This window comes from Triticum urartu, chromosome 6 (assembly GCF_003073215.2).
Source record: "Triticum urartu cultivar G1812 chromosome 6, Tu2.1, whole genome shotgun sequence".
NCBI classification, from domain to species: Eukaryota; Viridiplantae; Streptophyta; class Magnoliopsida; order Poales; family Poaceae; genus Triticum; species Triticum urartu.
In genome coordinates this window covers 325,885,432-325,907,276 of record NC_053027.1, presented here as the reverse complement: position 1 = coordinate 325,907,276, position 21,845 = coordinate 325,885,432, and the positions used below count along the sequence as shown (strand labels likewise).

General features: G+C 43.5%; 1 long non-coding RNA gene across 3 annotated transcripts; it reads right to left on the bottom strand.

Annotated features, from left to right (window-relative positions):
* Positions 1 to 17,326: 17,326 nt before the first annotated feature.
* On the bottom strand, positions 17,327 to 19,829 carry LOC125513385. 3 transcript variants are annotated; one of them, XR_007285888.1, is made up of 4 exons: positions 19,532 to 19,829; positions 18,804 to 19,459; positions 17,733 to 17,936; positions 17,327 to 17,551 (listed from the first exon to the last, which is right to left on the bottom strand). It is a non-coding gene; the product is annotated as an uncharacterized LOC125513385 (long non-coding RNA). The 3 variants fall into 3 exon arrangements; XR_007285887.1 differs by having other exon boundaries at positions 17,327 to 17,936; positions 18,804 to 19,066; positions 19,407 to 19,459; positions 19,532 to 19,826; XR_007285886.1 differs by having other exon boundaries at positions 17,327 to 17,936.
* Positions 19,830 to 21,845: the final 2,016 nt, after the last annotated feature.

Here is a 21,845-nt window from a genome sequence, read left to right as displayed (position 1 = left end):
GCCCTCGGTTTCATTACGCCTGTATTTTACGCGTTGTTTCCAATGATGAGTAAATTACACTTGTATCTTAATACAGGTGTGAAATAAACCAGAGCTCCCAAGCGCGGCCTTACCATTTCATGCCGTCTCAGTCTCTCGAGGGTGCTCATAGGTGTCCAATGATCCTGGCTTCCTGAATGAGCAGCGGGCGCTATATCTGACAATCCATAGGGCCCGCGAGGCCCTCTCCGTTTCGAGTTGTTGCACTCGCCGTGGCGCCGAGCATTGTTAACATGGTCAATGAACATGAGGATTCAGGAGATGACTTTATTTGGACTGGATGACAGTAGGGACCCACTAGGGCCATAGTCGTACGTACGCAAGTGCCTCCTTATTATATACAACTATATATTTTTTGCTTCCTCCTGGTTTCCTGACATCACCGTCCCACACCATTGTCAACCTATAGTCAATATAAACGAGAGAATTGCACAAGGTGCGGCCGACAACTGGGACCAAGCAGATCGAGCAGTATTTGTGTTTTTGAGGCGTGAGCACTGCAGAGTTTTTCTTGGCGATGTTTTTGTTGTGGTTCAGAGGAGAGCGGGGTATTAACTGGGCAGGCTGTGGACCGTCTAGCCCAGGACAGATATCCAGCCCAGATATTAATTTTTTTCAAGATGAAAATTGCTAGCCCAGCTATACGTTTTTTGAGGAATACCCAAGCAAGGTCAACTTGTTATTCTCCGCCCCGCTGGGATGCAAATCTTTCCTAGGAGGGATGCATTAGGCTTAATAGGAAAATGGGCTTTAAAAATAATAAATGGGATGTAATTATAAAAACTGGGCAGTAACTATAAAAAATGCACCAAACACTAAATTAGTTTATAAAATATCCTTTATGGATTTTGAAAATATTAATTTTTAATTGTTGTGCGCGCAATGTTTCATTGGATTTTTATGTAATACAAATTTATATTTAATCTGACTAGAAATTTCGGGATAAAAATATTTCGGATCCCATCAAAATGTGGGAAATTTTATTGCATTCTGTCTTGAACGGTTGTTGTTTTTTGAATAAATCTTAAATGGTTGGTTGAAATTATTAATCGTTTTCCTAGCTAGAAAATGGGCTATACTTTTAACAAACTGTAAATGGGTTGTAGTAAATTCCATTGGAATTCAAAAATGGGCTGTACATTCTTACAAATTGCAAATGGGCTATAAGTTCTCTGCCACACACTTGTGGGCCTACTAAGTTGACGCGTCCCCTAAAAAAAGAAATTGACGCATATGCAAGGCTTTGTCAACTTATTATAGTCAACACACGGTTCTAGCAGTAGTGGCCGTTGGATGTCTATCCAATAGATGTCGTGCTTCTTCTTCAATCTCGGATATTCTAGCTTCGGCCGCCCAAAAAATGATTCCTCCCCTGACATCTGGGCGCATCGTTTCGGAGGCTGACCTGTGGGCCTACTAAGTTCATGCGTACCAAGGGCTTTGTCAACTTAGTCAATATAAATGATTATAGCTGCAGTGACCATACGATGTCCATCCAACGGCCGTAGTGCTTCCTCAACCTCTGGTCTTCTTGCTCCAGTCGCCCAAAGCAGCGCCGGTCGTGCTGCCTGCTCCTGTCTCCCGTGGCCGGCTGTGCTTCCGCAGAGGCCTCACCGCCCCCTACTACTCCCACCGCTGGCCAGGCCATCCCTCCACTCACACACACACCATGTTATTCTGCGGCGACGGCAGCCTCACACCGCAGCCGAACCAGTGAACCCTCGTACTCCTCTCCGCGTGGGCTTCCACTGCCGCGTCTTCCCCGGCTCCGCGTTGTCCCCTTCCTAGGCCTCGCCGTCGTCCATCGCCCTGGTGCTCTCGGCGTGGCGTGGTCAACATGGTCAAGGAACGACTTCCATCGGAAGAGTACTGTACGTGGAGAGGCTGACAGCTGGGTCCACGGCAGCTGCAAGGAAGTGCCTCCTTATTACGCGCAAAATAATTATTCCTCCACCTGACAGCATGGACCCATCAGACGGGCCACCAGATTTCGCGAAAAAAACGTTCCCCCCTGACTATTGGGACCCACCAGCTACATCTTCGCACGCAAGGAAGTGCCTCCTTATTACGCACAAAAAATGAATACTACCCCTGCTAGCTGGGATCCAGTATAGTGGGAGGCTGACTTGTGGGCCTACTAAGTTGACGGGGATGGAGGGCTTTGTCAACTTAGTCAATATGCACGATTCTAGCTCCAGTGCACGTATGATGTCCATCCAACGGCCGTAGTGCTTCTTCAACCTCTGGTCTTCTTGATCCAGCCGCCCAAACCAGTGCCAGTCGTGCCTCGTGCTCTTGCCTCCCGTGGCCGGCTGCGATGCCGCGGAGGCCTCACCGCCCCCTACTACTCCCACCACTGGCCAGGCCATCCCTCTACTGACCCACACCCCCTGTTATTCTGCGGCGACGACAGCCTCACACCGCAGTGAACCAGTGAACCATCATACTCCTCTACGCGTGGGCATCCACTGTCGCGTCTTCCCCGGCTCATCGTCGTCCGCTTCCTAGGCGTCGTCGTCGTCCACCGCCCTGGTGCTCTTGGCGCGGCGTGGTCAACGTGGTCAAGAAACGGCTTCCATCGGTCGTGGACTGTACATGGAGAGGCTGGCAGCTGGGTCCACAGCCACACCAAGGAAGTGCCTCCTTATTACACGGAAAATAATTATTCCTGCACCTGACAGCGAGGACCCACCGGATGGGCCACCGTATTTCATGAAAAAATGTTTCTCCCCTGACTGCTGGGACCCACCAGCTACATCTTCGCACGCAAGGAAGTGCGTCCGGGCAAAAAAATGATTCGCCCCCCTGACTGCTGGGACCCACCAGCTATATCTTCGCACGCAAGGAAGTGCCTGACAGTCGGGACCCACCTGGTCGAAGCGTATGTAGCATTGTCATTCTGGTCGCGAATGTGTATACGTACATACTAGTCCATGTAGAGGCGTGCACGTGTCGTAGTAGAGGTGCGCACGTAGCATGTACACGTACGTACAACGGCCAGTGTGCAAGAAAGAAAATACGGCCACGTACGTACATACAGGCAGGGTCTCGAACGCCTACTCGCGAATACGTATGGCCAGGGCTCGTGTACATGGCTGGGTAGGAACGGAGAAACATCGTCGTCGTCGTGTTCATGAGGAGCCAACCGGCTGGGTCGGAACAGAATGCGTCGTCGTGTTCATCGGGAGGGCTTGGACGGAACAGCGGATGGAAACAAGGCCTAGCGTACCGCACAACGGAGGAAACGGCCTTGTGTTCAACCGACCACATTCGAAACGGGATCCTGTTCATCGGGAGGGGTCTGGCATACCAAAAAACTGAGGAAACGGGCCTCCTACGGTCGAAACAGGGGTCCTGTTCATCAGGGGGGTGTGGCGTACCGCAAAATGAAGGAAACAGACTTGTGCTAGAGCACTACGGTCGAAACGGGGGTCCTGTTCATCAGGAGGGGTGTGGCATACCACAAAACAGGACTCCACGGGATACTGTTCATCTCCACCATCGATCGGCCTCCTCCAGCCGGGATACTGTTCATCTCCACCATCGACCCCCTCCAGCCTCCACGGGCTACTGTTCATCCACCGTCGTCCTCCTCCAGCCTCCACCTGCGACTGTTCATCCACGGGCTCCTATTCATCCAGCCTCCACCACGCGCCACTCCACCGGCTACTGTTCAACTAGCCCTCTCCACACGGGCTCCTGTTCAACCACCCCTCCACGGGCTACTGTTCATCTAGCCCTCCACCTTCTACTGTTCATCCATCCCTCCACGGGGTCATCCTGTTCATCCAGCCCTCCACGGGGTCCTGTTCATCTAGCCCCAACCGACTCGATCAATCGGGGTCCTGTTCATCCAGAGGCAACACCACGGGGTCCTGTTCATCCACCCCCACCGGGAACTGTTCATCCAAACCCCCCAACAACGCTCACTGTTCATCCAGAGGCAGCATCAATCATCTTCAGTTAGCAGCAGTAGCGAAGGAATCACTCGATCGGATTCAGTTAACAGCCATCGATCGATCGCTTGGGTTCAGTAACGCGTAGCCTGCAGTGCAATCGCTCGAGTTCAATAGGCGAACGCCTCGCTCGGGTTCAGTTAGAGCCCAACGCCTCGCACCCACGTGTGCTCGTGTATGAGAGAAAGGCGCATCGCTCGGCCCCGACCACCCACCGTAACCGGGAACACCCTGATATTATTCTCGGCCTCGCTTCTACCATGGTTTTTTCCATCATGGACGGCCCAAAGAATGTCATGTAGCTGCGTCTCCGGCCCACCCAGGATGAAAAGCCCATTTTCTGTCATGATTTTTTGTCATAGAAGTAGGAGGATACCACATCTATGATGATACCGGATATTGTCCCAATTATCATCATAGAAGTGTCATAAGTATGATAGAAAAAATTTTGTTCGGCCCAAAATGTCACGGATGTGTCTTTTTTTGTAGTGAATGTTGCCTCACATTTCATGGACGGGATCCTTCCAGTTGGAAGAGCACAGACCCATGCTGCACTCTCTGATGTCACAGATGGGCTGTTTCTGTTGGGTTCTACGGTAGGGTGCGTCGACTGCAAATTAAAAATTCCTACGTGCAGAATAACCAAGAACATGCTACGGGAGATGGATCACAGTTCGTTAGCACTAGACGCGCAGTGTCGTGCAGCGGAAGAAGAGTTGGGGCAGCGCGTCCGCGTGGATCGTCTCCTCCTTGTCTGATCTCCCTCGTACAACCGGTGGTCGGTTCCCACGTACAGGTTCGCTGGAGCGGCGCAAGTGCACCGCCTCTAACGGTATCCGCGCGTGCAGGAGGAACATCGTGCGGCGGACTGCTAGTTCCGATCACACAACCGGCGGCGAGTGGAGGTGTCTATTCGCAACACATGCAAACCCTAGTGACAGCGCCGAAGCGATCAGCCCATGAGTGTGTCGCACCTACACTACATATAGGTGTCCGTCACGGGCTCAACACTTGGGCCTCGCACGGACCCTAAAGCCCATTAGTCTACTCGGCCACAATCCGAATACAGTTCGGATCACATCCGACCAGTGTCCTCGGGTCCGACCTCGTAGGTTCCTTCCCTTAAGCGCGCGACCCCTTAGGTTCAAGTCGTCTTGGTCGCAGTTCGGATCACCTCTGAACTGCGCGGTTGATAGCGGCCTCTAGCAAGGCATGCCGAACACCAAGCAGACTATGAAGCTGGTTAGCGAACCTGTACATCACACTTCCATTCCTTTTGCCACACGATATATGTTGTCGAGCTCAAGGCGAGTCTGTCATCCTTGTGCTAGCCCGACCTCTTTCTCGTTCCAGTGATGCCGACCACAAACCGGATTATCTCATAATCCTTGTCACATGGCCATGCTTATCCTGGTCGGATCACACGAGGGGCCCAGAGTATATCTCTCCTGATCGGAGGGGAAAATCCCATCTTGCTCGACCACGTCTCGCAGCATGGTTCTGGACAAACTTGAAACCTACCTTTATAACTACCCAGTTATGGAGTAGCGTTTGGTTGGCCCAAAGCAAGTCTGTCATCATCCTGAGTACATGCGTCAGCTCAGGTCTTAGGACATAGAACATATGTTGTACTAGAGACTCACAGATGACATATTGCTGCGCCTCATAGTTGGGTTTGTCCGACTTTGGACCTTATCTCGACTCGGATCTGACTACGTCGAATCCGACCAGATCCTTCCAAGTCCATATTATCCGGTTAGCATCCAATGCTCCATGGCTAGTGAGACCAAGCCATCGACCGTGTCATATGCTAGTCTAGTTGGCTGCGCGTCCACACAGCCCTTTCGACTAGGGACCTTTTAGGACAGTCATCATACAATGCATAGTCCCACAAACAAGTCACGTACTTGTTGATACACATCATTGATAATGTCCAAGGACTATCTTTATTCATAAACACATAGGAAATATCATCATACATGATTGCCTCTAGGGCATATCTCCAACAGTTTCACCTTGGAAGAACCTTCGTGGGTGCCCTCCTCGTGGTCGTGGTCGGTGAGATCTGAGTTGCCAATTGAGGATCCCAAGCCACCGCCGTAGATTGTTTACTTCAGAAATGACAAAATGGGCTTGATGGCGTATAAAGCTCACAAAACCTTGACCGCTTGGCGGAGGAGATCAGCGGCAGGGCCGTCGAAGAGATCGACGGCGGTTGAACCAAAGGGGTGGGGATGGACCACTTAACCTGTGACAAGGCCCGCGTGAAGCCGTTGGTGTGGACGAGCTTCATGTCGTAGCCAACTTTCCCGAGATACAGTAATACACTAGCCCACTGACATGAAGCCTTCGGCATGGCAACATAGTCAACGTCTTCGCCGGCTTCCGCAGCGACGTGTTGCTCCAGGATCGACATGTCGGGGCGAACGGAGGGGCCATGATAAACCTCGTCTTGGCTGAACGCTCATCGGGCTCCCTGGGATACGTGGTCTAGCTTAGGCTGCGACATTCTGGAGCAGGGATGTGGATCTGGCAGGGAGGGACACCGCAGGCCTCATCTAAAAACTCAGGGGAGTGGGGCGACGGTATGGGAATCATTGGGTAACCTGAACTTTCTTACCTAAGCTAGGAGGAACGGGCAGACCGGCAGGGGTTGGCGGCGGCGCCAGTGGCGGCCGCGAGCTAGGGTTTGAGGGGGGAGGGGCGGCTGGGGGACTGTGGAGGGGGTGGGGGCTTGGTGTTTGAGGATACGCTGCAGCTACTGAAAATTTTAGTAATGGTGGGTGGATCGATGGTGGTGGAGAGGGATGGCGGCGGTTCAAATGCCTCGTCTACTGCAATTTTACTATAAGGTCGGTGCTGGAGGAGTGTGGGCGACGGTTGAAGTACGACGGCTACTACAATTTTGGTAAAGGAATTGATCCAGGGCGGGAGTGCCCAAGATCGCGCACGGTCCAATAACAATATGTGTGTATGATAATAAGGAAAAGTGGCGTGGAACCGCCGATTTTTGCAACACTCAAAGCGGATAGTTTGTTTTTTATATTTCTAGCTAGCTAGTCTATCGCACACGGTTCGTCCTAATTTCCAAATAAACTTACCCACCTTTAGCTTGCATAGGTAGTGGTTTTACAACGCACTTGCATCGCACACGATTATGCCAGTACCTCCACACTTTGCTCGCGCTTGCGCGGTCGTGGTGATTTCAGCGCACTTGCATCGCACACAGTTGAGCCAGTATCTCCACCTTAATTTGCTCGCGCTTGCGCATGCGTGGTGATTCACAACGCACTTGTACCACACACAGTTAAGATATTATACCAGTGTCCCTTGAGCGTCATCAGAGTATTTGCAGCAAAAAAAACGTTAGAGAGGGTTAAAAGACAGCCACACCAGCATGTGGCCCAAATATATATGACTGAAAAGGGTGGTCTGTGATGTTCAAAATTCCAATGCACAACTTTGACCGCGCGGGCCCACGGTTGGGCACGTCGTTGAAGATCGATGAGAGGGGCTAGAAGTAAAGAACCACCTGGAAGTGGCCAAATACATGAAGGAATATTGCGGATGTTTAAAACTTCAAATACACAATGCATAACTTTGGTGGCACCTGCCTCGCAAACCTGAAAGCACCCTTGGATATATATATATATATATATATATATATATATATATATATATAATGACATATTGTCGTACCTAGCTAGGATGCTTGGCCCACCACCTCCCACTTCGTGTCAGCGGGGTGGATGCATGTAATGATCGATACTTTGGTCATACATGCATGTCGCCATGACCTACCATAAGACGAACCAATGAATATATCGTTTGGTCAAATAACTGTTGTTGTTGTCAATAAACTGCTTGGGCCAATAGATTGAAGCATCATAAAAATCGCACGAGAGGGACCATAAAACTAGCACCTCTTGCATGCGGCCCAAAATGATGTACGTTGGGAAGGGTGATGTGTGTTTTCAATATAAAATAATGTACAATTTAGATGTGGTGCCTACCTCTCGATACAGACAACAACCATGAAGGCAAGGTAGTTAAGGGGGAGATGGATACGTCTCCAATGTATCTATAATTTTTGATTGTTCCATGCTATATTATATCCTGTTTTGGACATTATTGGGCTTTATTATACACTTTTATTTTTGGGACTAACCTATTAACCGGAGGCCCAACCCAGAATTGCTGTTTTTTGCCTATTTCAGAGTTTCACAGAAAAAGAATATCAAACGGAGTCCAAACAGAATGAAACCTTCAGGAACATGATTTTCAGAATGAACATGATCCATAGGACTTGGATCCTACATCAAGCAATCAACTAGGAAGGCACGAGGTAGGGGCGCGCCTACCCCCCAAGGCGCGCCCTCCACCCTCGGGGGGCCCACATTGCTCCACCGACGTACTCCTTCCTCCTATATATACCTATGTACCCCCAAACTACCTGATACATAGCCAAAACCCTAGTTCCGCCGCCGTAACTTTCTGTATCCATGAGATCCCATCTTGGGCATTTTATGGAGCTCCGTCGGAGGGGGTATCAATCACGGAGGGCTTCTACATCAACACCATAGCCTCTCCAATGAAGTGTGAGTAGTTTACTTCAGACCTACATGTCCATAGTTATTAGCTAGATGGCTTCTTCTCTCTTTCTGGATCTCAATACAAAGTTCTCCCCCTCTCTTGTGGAGATCTATTCGATGTAATCTTCTTTTGCGGTGTGTTTGTTGAGATCGATGAATTGTGGGTTTATGATCAAGTTTATCTATGAACAATATTTGAATCTTCTTTGAATTCTTTTATGTATGATTGGTTATCTTTGCAAGTCTCTTTGAATTATCAGTTTGGTTTGTCCTACTAGATTGATCTTTCTTGCAATGGGAGAAGTGCTTAGCTTTGGGTTCAATCTTGCGGTGTCCTTTCCCAGCGACAGTAGGGGCAGCAAGGCACGTATTGTATTGTTGCCATCACGGATAATAAGATGGGGTTTATATCATATTTCATGAGTTTATCCCTCTACATCATGTCATCTTGCTTAAAGCGTTACTCTGTTCTCTTGAACTTAATACTCTAGATGCATGCTGGATAGCGGTCGATGTGTGAAGTAATAGTAGTAGATGCAGGCAGGAGTCGGTCTACTTGTCTCGGACGTGATGCCTATATACATGATCATACCTAGATATTCTCATAACTATGCTCAATTCTGTCAATTGCTCAAGAGTAATTTGTTCACCCATCGTAATACTTATGCTCTCGAGAGAAGCCTCTAGTGAAACCTATGGCCCCCGGATCTATTTTCCATCATATTAATCTTCCAATACTTAGTTATTTCCTTTGCCATTTATTTTACTTGCATCTTTATTTCTCTTTATCATAAAAATACCAAAAATATTATCTTATCATATCTATCAGATCTCACTCTCGTAGGTGACCGTGAAGGGATTGACAACCCCTTTATCGCGTTGGTTGCGAGGAGTTTATTTGTTTGTGTAGGTGCGAGGGACTCGTGCATGGCCTCCTACTGGATTGATACCTTGGTCCTCAAAAATTGAGGGAAATACTTACGCTGCTCTGCTGCATCACCCTTTCTTCTTCATGGGAAAACCAACGTAGTGCTCAAGAGGTAGCAAGAAGGATTTCTGGCACCGTTGCCGGGGAGTCTATGCAAAAGTCAACATACCAAGTATCCATCACAAACCCTTATCTCCCGCATTACATTATTTGTCATTTGCCTCTTGTTTTCCTCCCCCCACTTCACCCTTGCCATTTTATTCGCCCTCTCTCTCTCTCCATCCTCCCTCTCTTTCTCTATTCGCCTCTTTTTGCTCGTTTCTTGTTTGCTTGTGTGTTGGATTGCTTGCTTGTCATGATGGCTCAAGATAATACCAAATTGTGTGACTTTACCAATACCAACAACAATTATTTTATTAACACTCCGATTGCTCCTCTTACTAATGCTGAATCTTTTGAAATTAATGCTGCTTTGCTGAATCTTGTCATGACAGATCCGTTTTCCGGCCTTCCTAGTGAAGATGCCGCTAACCATCTAAACAACTTCGTTGATTTGTGTGATATGCAAAATAAGAAATATGTGGACAATGATATTGTTAAATTGAAGCTATTTCCTTTTTCGCTTAGAGATCGTGCTAAAGCTTGGTTTTCGTCTTTGCCTAAAACTAGTATTGATTCGTGGAATAAGTGCAAAGATGCTTTTATCTCTAAGTATTTTCCTCCCGCTAAGATCATCTCTCTTAGAAACGATATTATGAATTTTAATCAACTTGATCATGAACATGTTGCACAAGCTTGGGAGAGGATGAAATTAATGATACATAATTGCCCTACACATGGTTTGAATTTGTGGATGATTATACAAAATTTTTATGCTGGATTGAATTTTGCTTCTAGAAATCTTTTAGATTCATCCGCGGGAGGCACTTTTATGGAAATCACTTTAGGAGAAGCTACTAAACTCCTAGATAATAATATTATTAATTATTCTCAATGGCACACTGAAAGATCTACTAATAAGAAAGTGCATGCGATAGAAGAAATTAATGTTTTGAGTGGTAAGATGGATGAACTTATGAAATTATTTGCTAATAAAAGTGTTTCTTCTGATACTAATGATATGCCTTTGTCTACTTTGATTGAGAATAATAATGAATCTTTGGATGTGAATTTTGTTGGTAGGAATAATTTTGGTAACAACGCGTATAGAGGATACTTTAATCCTAGGCCGTATCCTAGTAATTCCTTTAATAATTATGGTAATTCCTACAACAATTCTTATGGAAATTTTTATAAGATACCCTCTGATTTTGAATCTAATATTAAAGAATTTATTACCTCGCAAAAGAATTTCAATGCTTTGATTGAAGAAAAATTGCTTAAGATTGATGGGTTGGCTAGGAACGTTGATAGAATTTCTCTTGATGTTGATTCTTTGAAGCTTAGATCTATTCCTCCTAAGCATGATATCAATGAGTCTCTCAAAGCCATGAGAATTTCCATTAATGAGTGCAAAGAAAGAACCGCTAGGATGCATGCTAAGAAAGATTGCTTTATAAAAGTGTGTTCTTATAGTTTCCATGATAATAAAGATGAAGATCTAAATGTTATTGATGTGTCCCCTATTAAATCTTTGTTTTGCAATATGAATCTTGATAATGATGGGACTAAATATGATCCACCTTTACCTAGAAGGCGTTCCAAAAATTCAGAGTCTTTAGATCTTGATGCTAAATTTGAAAAAAGTGGGATTGAAGAGATCAAAACTCTAGATGTTAATGAACCTACTATTTTGGATTTCAAGGAATTTAATTATTAAAATTGCTCTTTGATTGATTGTATCTCCTTGTTGCAATCCATGCTAAATTCTCCTCATGCTTATAGTCAAAATAAAGCGTTTACTAAACATATCGTTGATGCCTTGATGCAATCTTATGAAGAAAAACTTGAGTTGGAAGTTTCTATCCCTAGAAAACTTTATGATGAGTGGGAACCTACTATTAAAATTAATATTAAAGATCATGATTGCTATGCTTTGTGTGATTTGGGTGCTAGTGTTTCCACGATTCCAAAGACTTTGTGTGATTTTGATGATTGCTCCTTAAACTTGCACCTTGCGGATTCCACTATTAAGAAATCTATGGGAAGAATTAATGATGTTCTTATTTTTGCAAATAGGAATTATGTGCCCATGGATTTTATTGTTCTTGACATAGATTGCAATCCTTCATGTCCTATTATTGTTGGTAGACCTTTCCTTAGAACGATTGGTGCAATTATTGATATGAAGGAAGGGAATATTAGATTCCAATTTCCATTAAGGAAAGGCATGGAACACTTCCTTAGAAATAAAATTAAATTACCATATGAATCTATTATGAGAGCCACTTATGGATTGCCTACCAAAGATGGCAATACCTAGATCTATCTTCGCTTTTATGCCTAGCTAAGGGCGTTAAACGATAGCGCTTGCGGAAGGCAATCCAATTTTATTTTTATTCATTGCTTTTTGCTCCTGTTTAGTAATAAATAATTTATCTATCCTCTGTTTTGGTTGTGTTTTTTGTGTTTAATTAGTGTTTGTGCCAAGTAGAACCATTGGGAAGACTTGGGGAAAGTCTTTTTAATCTTGTTGTAAAAAACAGAAACTTTAGCGCTCACGAGAACTACTGCCATTTTTATTTGGAAAGTGATATTTAGTTAATTATTTTTGCAGATGATTAATAGATAAATTTCTCACGTCCAGTAATTTATTTTAGAATTTTTGGGGTTACAGCTCTTGCGTTAGCTACAGATTACTACAGTCTGTTCTGTTTTTGACAGATTCTGTTTTTCGTGTGTTGTTTGCTTATTTTGATGAATCAATGGCTAGTAAAATAGTTTATAAACCATAGAGAAGTTGGAATACAGTAGGTTTAACACCAATACAAATAAAGAATGAGTTCATTACGGTATCTTGAAGTGGTGTTTTGTTTTCTTTCGCTAACGGAGCTCATGAGATTTTCTACTTTAAGTTTTATGTTGTGAAGTTTTCAAGTTTTGGGTAAAGATTTAATGGATTATGAAACAAGGAGTGGCAAGATCCTAAGCTTGGGTATGAACATGGAACCCCCAAGATAATCTAAGGACACCTAAAAGCCAAAGCTCGGGGATGCCCCGGAAGGCATCCCCTCTTTCGTCTACTTCTATCGGTAACTTTACTTGGAGCTATATTTTTATTTACCACATGATATGTGTTTTGCTTGGAGCATCTTGTATTATTTGAGTCTTTATTTGTTATTTTTCCACAATCATCATTGCTGCGCACACCTTTTTGAGAGAGACACACATGATTCATAAATTGTTAGAATACTCTATGTGCTTCACTTATATCTTTTGAGTTATATAGTTTTTGCTCTAAGTGCTTCATTTATATCTTTTAGAGCACGTTGGTAGATTTGTTTTATAGGAACCATTTTTCTCTCATGCTTCATTTAGATTATTTTGAGAGTCCTACAAAACAGCATGGTAAATTGCTTTAATTATGTTAGGCATTCAAGATTAATAATAAAATTTTCTTATGAGTGTGTCGAATACTATGAGAAGTTTGATACTTGATAATTGTTTTGAGATATGGAGATGGTGATATTAGAGTCATGTTAGTTGAGTAGTTGTGAATTTTAGAAATACTTGTGTTAAAGTTTGTCATTCCCGTAGCATGCACGTATGGTGAACCGTTATGTGATGAAGTCAGAGCATGATTTATTTATTGATTGTCTTCCTTATGAGTGGCGGTCGGGGACGAGCGATGGTCTTTTCCTACCAATCTATCCCCCTAGGAGCATGCGCGTAATACTTTGCTTTGATAACTTGTAGATTTTTACAATAAGTATATGAGTTCTTTATGACTAATGTTGAGTCCACGGATCATACGCACTCTCACCCTTCCACCATTGCTAGCCTCTCTAATATCGCGCACCTTTCGCCGGTATCATACACCCACCATTTACCTTCCTCAAAACAGCCACCATACCTACCTACCATGGCATTTCCATAGCCATTCCGAGATATATTGCCATGCAACTTACCACCGTTCCGTTTACTATGACACGCTCCATCATTGTCATATTGCTTTGCGTGATCATGCAGTTGACATTGTATTCGTGACAAAGCCGCTGTTCATAATTCTTTCATACATGTCACTCTTGATTCATTGCATATCCTAGTACACCGCCGGAGGCATTCACATAGAGTCATATTTTGTTCTAAGTATTGAGTTGTAATTGTTGAGTTGTAAGTAAATAAAAAAGTGTGATGATCATCATTTTTAGAGCATTGTCCCAAGTGAGGAAAGGATGATGGATACTATGATTCCCCCACAAGTCGGGATGAGACTCTGAACTAAAAAAAAAGAGGCCATAAAAAAGAGAGAGAGAAGGCCCAAATAAAAAAATGAGAGAAAAGGAGAGAAGGGACAATGCTACTATCCTTTTACCACACTTGTTCTTCAAAGTAGCACCAAGATCGTCATAGAGAGTCTCCTATGTTATCACTTTCATATACTAAGTGGGAATTTCTCATTATAGAACTTGGCTTGTATATTCCAATGATGGGCTTCCTTAAAATGCCCTAGGTCTTCGTGAGCAAGCGAGTTGGATGCGCACCCACTTAGTTCTTTTTGTTGAGCTTTCATATACTTATAGCTCTAGTGCATCCGTTGCATGGCAATCCCTTCTCACTCACATTGATATCTATTAATGGGCATCTCCATAGCCCATTGATACGCCTAGTTGATGTGAGACTATCTTCCCCTTTTTGTCTTCTCCACAACCACCATTCTATTCCACCTATAGTGCTATGTCCCAAACACACAACTTCGATGAGCCACCAACTACATTACAAACCGAACACCGTACCCAACACCAAGCCTAGTTCAATATGTACGATGTCAGTTTCCCAACTTCGAGGGGGGGTTGTCCCACGCATGTTCTCAAACTTTATTTTGTCTAGCATGGGAACATATATAGTGTGCGAATAACTTTGAAAGTTGGTCATTGGATGAAGCCAAGCCAACAGTACAGAGATGGCAAATCTGAGCACTACTGGCAGTTGGATATCATCTACATTCCGCTAGATTCTGCCACATGTACAATCTAGAACACTCCATGGTTGAACGTAAGCATAGTGCACAAACCTCAAAACACAAGCACTTCTCCTTTGTTCTTTGGAATCTTCCATATCTTAATTGCCCAAACATTTTTTTTCTAAATGAATTGTCACTTTTTTACCTTGAAAATGCACAATTCCATGAATCTTAAATTAGATTTTTTATATAAAACTAATTGATTTTGGATGAGATGAACTATAAGAATTAAAAGAACATCTACATCATGCATATATGACTCAAAGTTTGCATATTATAGTGTGGTATTTATTCATAATTTGGTTACCAAATCTCATGCGTGCAATGCACGTGTACCTTAATTTTACATTATAGAACTTGGCTTGCATATTCTAATGATGGGCTTCCTCAAAATGCCCTAGGTCTTCGTGAGCATGCGAGTTGGATGCACACCCACTTAGTTTCTTTTTGAGCTTTCATACACTTATAGCTCTAGTGCATTCATTGCATGGCAATCCCTACTCACTCAGATTGATATCTATTGATGGGCATCTCCATAGCCCATTGATACGCCTAGTTGATGTGAGACTATCTTCTCCTTAATGTCTTCTCCACAACCACCATTCTATTCCACATATAGTGCTATGTCCATGGCTCATGCTCATGTATTGCGTGAAGATTGAAAAGTTTGAGAACATCAAAAGTATGAAACAATTGCTTGGCTTGTCATCGTGGTTGTGCATGATTTAAATACTTTGTGTGGTGAAGATAGAGCATAACCAGACTACATGATTTTGTAGGGATAAATTTCTTTGGCCATGTTATTTTGAGAAGACATAATTGCTTTGTTAGTATGCTTGAAGTATTATTGTTTTTATGTCAATATTAAACTTTTGTCTTGAATCTTTCGGATCTGAATATTCATGCCACAATAAAGAAAATTACAGTGAAAATTATGCTAGGTAGCATTCCACATCAAAAATTCTGTTTTTTTACCATTTACCTATTCCAGGACGAGCAGGAATTAAGCTTTGGGATGCTTGATGCGTCTCCAACGTATCTATAATTTTTTATTCTTCCATGCTATTATATTATCTGTTTTGGATTTTAATGGATTATATATACACTTTTGTATTATTTTTGGGACTAACCTACTAACCCAAGGCCCAGTGCAAATTGCTATTTTTTTTGCCTATTTCAGTGTTTCGCACAAAAGGAATATCAAACGGAATCCTAACGGAATAAAACCTTAAGGGGAGTTATTTTTGGAACAAATGTGATCCAGGGGACTTGTAGTGGATGTCAAGCAACCAATAAGGAGTCCACGGGGCAGGGGGGCGCGCCCACCCCCTGGGCGCGCCCTCCCCCCTCGTGGGCCCCTCGTGGCTCCACCGACCTACTTCTTCCTCCTCTATATATATATATATATATATATATATATATATATAGACACACCCCGAAAACATTCAGGAGCACCACGAAACCCTATTTCCACCGCCGCAACCTTCTATACCCTAGAGATCCCATCTTGGGGCCTTTTCCGGAGCTCCGCCAGAGGGGGAATCAATCACGGAGGGCCTTTACATCAACTCCATGGCTCCTCCGATGATGTGCAAGTAGTTTACCTCAGACCTTCGGGTCCATAGTTATTAGCTAGATGGCTTCTTCTCTCTCTTTGGATCTCAATACAACGTTCTCCTCGATCTTCTTGGAGATCTATTTGATGTAACTCTTTTTACGGTGTGTTTGTCGAGATCCGATGAATTATGGTTTTCTGATCAAGTTTATCTATGAACAATACTAGTAAAAATGCCCGTGCGTTGCACCAGGCGGTAAAAAGGGGCACAACCTGCTTCATGTTGTGTGCTTTTTTTATATCCAGTTCTAATAAACGTCGATAATAAGGTTAAACATGGAAATACCCTTATTTTTAATAAAAGTTAATGTTTTCATGCCCCTTCAGCCCATCAACCGTGCTACAATCTTGAACTTCAATATCAAGCATGCTATCATCAGAGACGCCCGAGTAGTTCCGCTGTAGTGAGAGCGCTCTGCTAATGTTGTGCAGTGCAGCCTGCTTGTGCTGCTGCTCTTGCATGCTCAGGCTATCAGGTGTCCGGAAAGAAGAAAAATTATTAGAGCTGCGGGAGCAGCAGCGTCAAGTGCTGACGTGCTCTCAAGGAATCCTTCCGTGTCAGAAAATTCATTCTCCAATTTCTTAGCATAGATAAGATATATATCAATTTCTTAGTCTGTGTTACTACTCATGAATTCTTTTAGCCACTGATGTGGTTAATAAAAAGATCAAAAAGTTCAGCATAACTCAGACCTGAGGTGTCAACTCTGTTGTTGCTTGTAATAAATATGGGCAAAGAGCACCGTTTGAGTGGTGCATTATCTCTCCAAATATATAGCGCTTGTACTCAACCATGGACTTCTCGTGTATGATGTAAGGCCAGATTAGCTATATGAACTTTTTCAAGTAATAATATGACAGCCAGCAAAATTTCACATCAACAAGCTCAAAAGGCAATGTTTCGAATGTTAGGATACGCTAAACAGGAATAGATTAAGACTGCTCCAGTTTAGCTAATTATCACTACATTCTAAAATTAAGAAAAACAATATGGTGAAATGTGCGAGCTTGACTTTAAATTGTGCATTAGAAACATGACAAAAAACCCCTCTCCAATAAAAGGGAGTAGATCCATAAAGAACACACATGAGTAATTCAAATTATGAATTGGACAGAGTTTTTCATGGTTGCTCAGCATAGCAAATGAAAATAGCACCTTATCATATATTGGGTCTTCAATAGAATCGAATACATGGTCACAACATTCCTGAGATTGATGGTTTTTGAACTTTATAACAATAATAAGAGGACCACAGCAGCAGCTGAAAGGTTTGCTACGAACCTATAATTTGCTTGCTCCTGAGAAGATAAAACCGACATAAAACTGATTATCATCCTGCAATAATTAAAATCAAGACTCCTAGGTCCCAGCAAATTACCATGCTAAAAGGAAAAAATACTAAAACTCAAAAGCAACTGAAATTAGAATGTAACAACAAATAGTTTTCCATTATCCCATTCCAAGTTCAGCACGGACTACCTCTTTTGGTTGGTCCCCCTCATCGAGGATAAGTAATGTTCAGAAGGGCTTCTTTTTTCCATAATCAGGCATGCAAATTAATTTCCCTTCCAATGGAAGGATCATCCCTTGGTGAGCCTCGCCTTTTCTCTAGTAGGTTGGCAAAGCATGGTTTGGCAGCCGGGGTACACCACCAAAGTCTGACAGTTGCTGAACACAGTCGTTCTGTGAGAAAAAAATATAGTAAGTTGGATTTTGTCATGGAAGAGAGATAATTAACAATTATATCAGATTATGTAAAGACCCCATGGACAGGTAAGTTGATTTAGCCGAGCGCAGTGCAGGTTCCGTGTAGATTTCTAAGCTAGATTTGCCTTGCGTTACATAGATTGCCTATTTCGTGGACTGTGAATTAAGTGCTTTGGCTGGACCTGCGCAGATGGATGATGCATACAACTCCCAGTCTAGGAGCTTTGCGGACTGTGAATTAAGTGCTTTGTGCTTGCTGAACTTCTACTATGCAGCTAGCTTGTGTGAGTCAGAAACAATGTAACTATGCAAGTGATCTATATTTTTTTAATAAGAACAGAAACATATCAAATGATGGTATTATGGTTAAAGAAAAGGACTACTCCAGGAACGAGATATTAGACCAATACCAAAGCACACTATCAGCTAAACCAAAAGAAAATGTACCTGCAGGAAACTACTGCAAATTACTTAGCTTTGATGCAAAAATTTCCCTATTTTTTCAAGTGCACATCTATGTCTTGCATTTGAGGATAATGACTGAGAACAATTATGTTGAAACTAATCCAGATTAATTAGGAGTACAAAAGCAAATCTCTCATGCTTTTCTAATAGAAAAGTGCAGAATTTGTATGGCAATGACATCTATTAGTGTATAGAAAAGGATATATAGAGAGGTCTGGTCACAGAGGCATCTCCATGAGCTGTCTTTACCCTCAGAGATTTAAACAAACTGTTATTGCACACAATCCAACCTCAAAATAGGAGAGCAAAAGAATGCTATAGATCAGACTGGAATTTCATGGCTGGGTGAGAAGGCTACATAAAGAACACATGTTATACCTGAGCATGGTTCAGGAGTCCTCGCCGGCCGAGGCGGCTCCCGCATCCTTGAGAGTTGTGGTGTGTGAGTGTGCTCACGTACTCGCTGGCCATGGAGACTCCCGTGTTCTCGGAAGTTGCAGCGCCCACATGAGCTCGCGTCATCGCTAGATGCGGTGCCGTCATCATGAATCTGGACCCGCGATGAACGTCTAGAAGAAGGACGACACCATGGTGGTAGCCGCTGGCCTCGGCCCACTTGGACGGCGCCACAGGAAAAACAACTGTTCATAATGATTTACCACAAACATGACAATTTGTTTGGGCACACATCATAGGCAGCTAACTACTCATAACAAACCCTAAACTCCCAAATCCTTGGGCTACATGTGGACAAATTAATTAAGGATCCCTTCACTCAAGCCTCTCATACATCATAATAATCATACACGAGATAAAGAACTGTATATCAGCATTGATGCGGTCACTGCTTAGGCATATTGTCGGACATCATAAGTGCAAACCAAACATGGGGCATTCAAGAGATATTTTCGAGGAGAAGTAGAGCATTAGGCAGAGTACTGCACTCAGATTAGCATAGAGATGCAGGGGTGGCGTAGTTACATGCGAGATGCCGTCCCGAGCCTCACCTAAGCCGCCTCACCACTCTCTCCTCGCTGCAGATTGATATAGTCAAGAATCAAATCAAATTGAATAAAACAACTTTTACAGATTGTACAAGGATGTACCTCAAGTGGGCACGGCTAGCAGGACGGCGTTTCAGTTAAGTCCATGTTCCGGCGAGATTGGAAGGGCTTGACAGCATGAGATTGGAGGTTGAGGAGGCTTCAGGTGGCGCCGGAGAAGATTGGTACGGATGGGGAGGGGAAAGAGAATAGGCGGATGGCAGAGAGGCGGCGCGCGGCAGTGGCGGCGGATGGCCGGAGAGGCCGCGTGCGGAGGCGGCAGCGGCGTACCCGTACGCATCGAAGGCGAGCCCTCGTGCTCGTGTGTGCCTGTGTTTTTCTTTTACAATTCTGCTCGCTCGTGTGTATTTCTTCTCCATTGTAAGGCCCAGGCCCACCCACGAAACGTTTTCTCTACAGACATAAAATAGCACTGCGGGTTGAATACGTAATTTATGAGGGATTTTTTTTTATAAAAATGCCGCGACGGTGAACCCGAGAGACTCCACCCGTGCTTTATTATTATTATTATATTACTAGCACAAATGCCCGTGCGTTGCAACGGGAGAAAACATTGATCATGAGAAACTGTATCGTGGGACAATGGACGCTCATGAGAAAAAAAGATGGATCATTTGAGAATTGCGCATGAGCTCATGACATGGGGCCCATATTACTCCGAGTAAATTTATGTTTCTGAACCAAAAAAATTAGCAATATCAATAATCTTAAGTAATAGTAGCAGCAAACAAACCAACCTAGAATAACAATTGCAGCAGCAAGCAATTCCAAACATTATTTTGGTCCATTTAGCAGACGATGAGAGCGTTGTGGGTGGAGAGGGATGAATGTCCTGAGGAATTCGATCGGTGCCTTCCACTTTGCAGCATATTCTTTGAGAGTTTAATAACTGCTATTTCTAAATGGTGCATCATTGTAACCTTTACAAAATTATTACATGTCACTAAGGTGATGGACGAAAGGTTTATACATGTGCACTTTGTGAACCTCCACTCATTTAATCAGATTGGTAAATTCACGTGTAGTCGATGTGCAGAGTTTATCCCAATCACTACAAATAACCACCATCCGTCCCAAAGCAGAGGAATATTCTAAATCTGAAGGTAGCGGTAGTTAAGTTCTATTTTTTTGGTAGAAAGCTAAAACTCAAATTGTTGACCGTACTGGTTTACAGCCAACGAAACCTCGGATACATGTCTAAAGTTCATTAGGGATGCCAGCCAACACACGAAAGCTCCTTTCTCTGAACATCACACATGTCATGTTCACTTGTTTAGAGGAAATGTAAATTTTCTCCATCAAGTAAATCAACCTTCACAAAAGAATAAAGTTACCAGATGTCCTTACATGATCATTTTGCACAAACATACGCCACCTATACTGGAGAACAAAGTTGTCCGGCAACCCACAAAATGTTCAGATTACTGTATAAAGACTGTCAGTTTTTATTATGATGAAACCTTTAAAATTGTGTACCAAAGGTTCGGATCAAAGGAAATGTAGGATCCTCATTCATACAATGGAATTTTCCAAGAGGTGCCACATCTGGAGTCTGTGTGAACCATACACGATACTCTCTCTGGTAAAACCACCCTAAATATGGGTCATTTGACATATATCAGTTTTACTTTGGGTTTTCTAGATATGACTTACTAATTGCAGGACACCAGCATGCATGTTGTCTTAATTTTCTTTTGCAATCTCAGGAAGAAAGCTGCAGATGTTCAGTTTTTTTTCTAATGTGAGTTGTAATTTGGGTAACATAATCTTCAAAATGACTGTACAGATGACTCTTCCATGATCTACTTTTCTGAGTAAGATATTTACATATAAAGTATGCAATCCTTTGATGTTTAAGTACTTCTCAGGAGCTGAATATATGTCCTATGAAAATTTCTTACCAGATTCTGGAAGAATTTTCATATCAGCAGAGGCCGCTCAGCTGTCATACTCAACGACCCAATGTACAGACTCTACTAAAATTGACAAGTGGTGCCTGCTTAGTGTGATATGAAAAATGGTTACAATTTGCAGAGAAAACTAAAAATCAGAGCCTTTCTGTGTGTGGCAATGGAGATGAGTTGAATGAATCTGCAACTGAATTCAACTGAAAAAATCATGGAAACCTGAACAAAAGGGAGGATCGTATACAGCTACATAATTTTAATCTGAGTGGAGTTGGTCATGCCGCATGCAGACCGTGGCGTTGTGCTACTGTGTGCAAAACATGGAGTTTCGAGTTGCTGCCTCTATGCTCATAGCTCTACGGGTGCCTGCAGCAGCGCAACCATCTCCTCATCGGTGATGGCGCCCAGCCGCACGAGCTCCACGTCAAACACCTCAGCCATCCACTCCT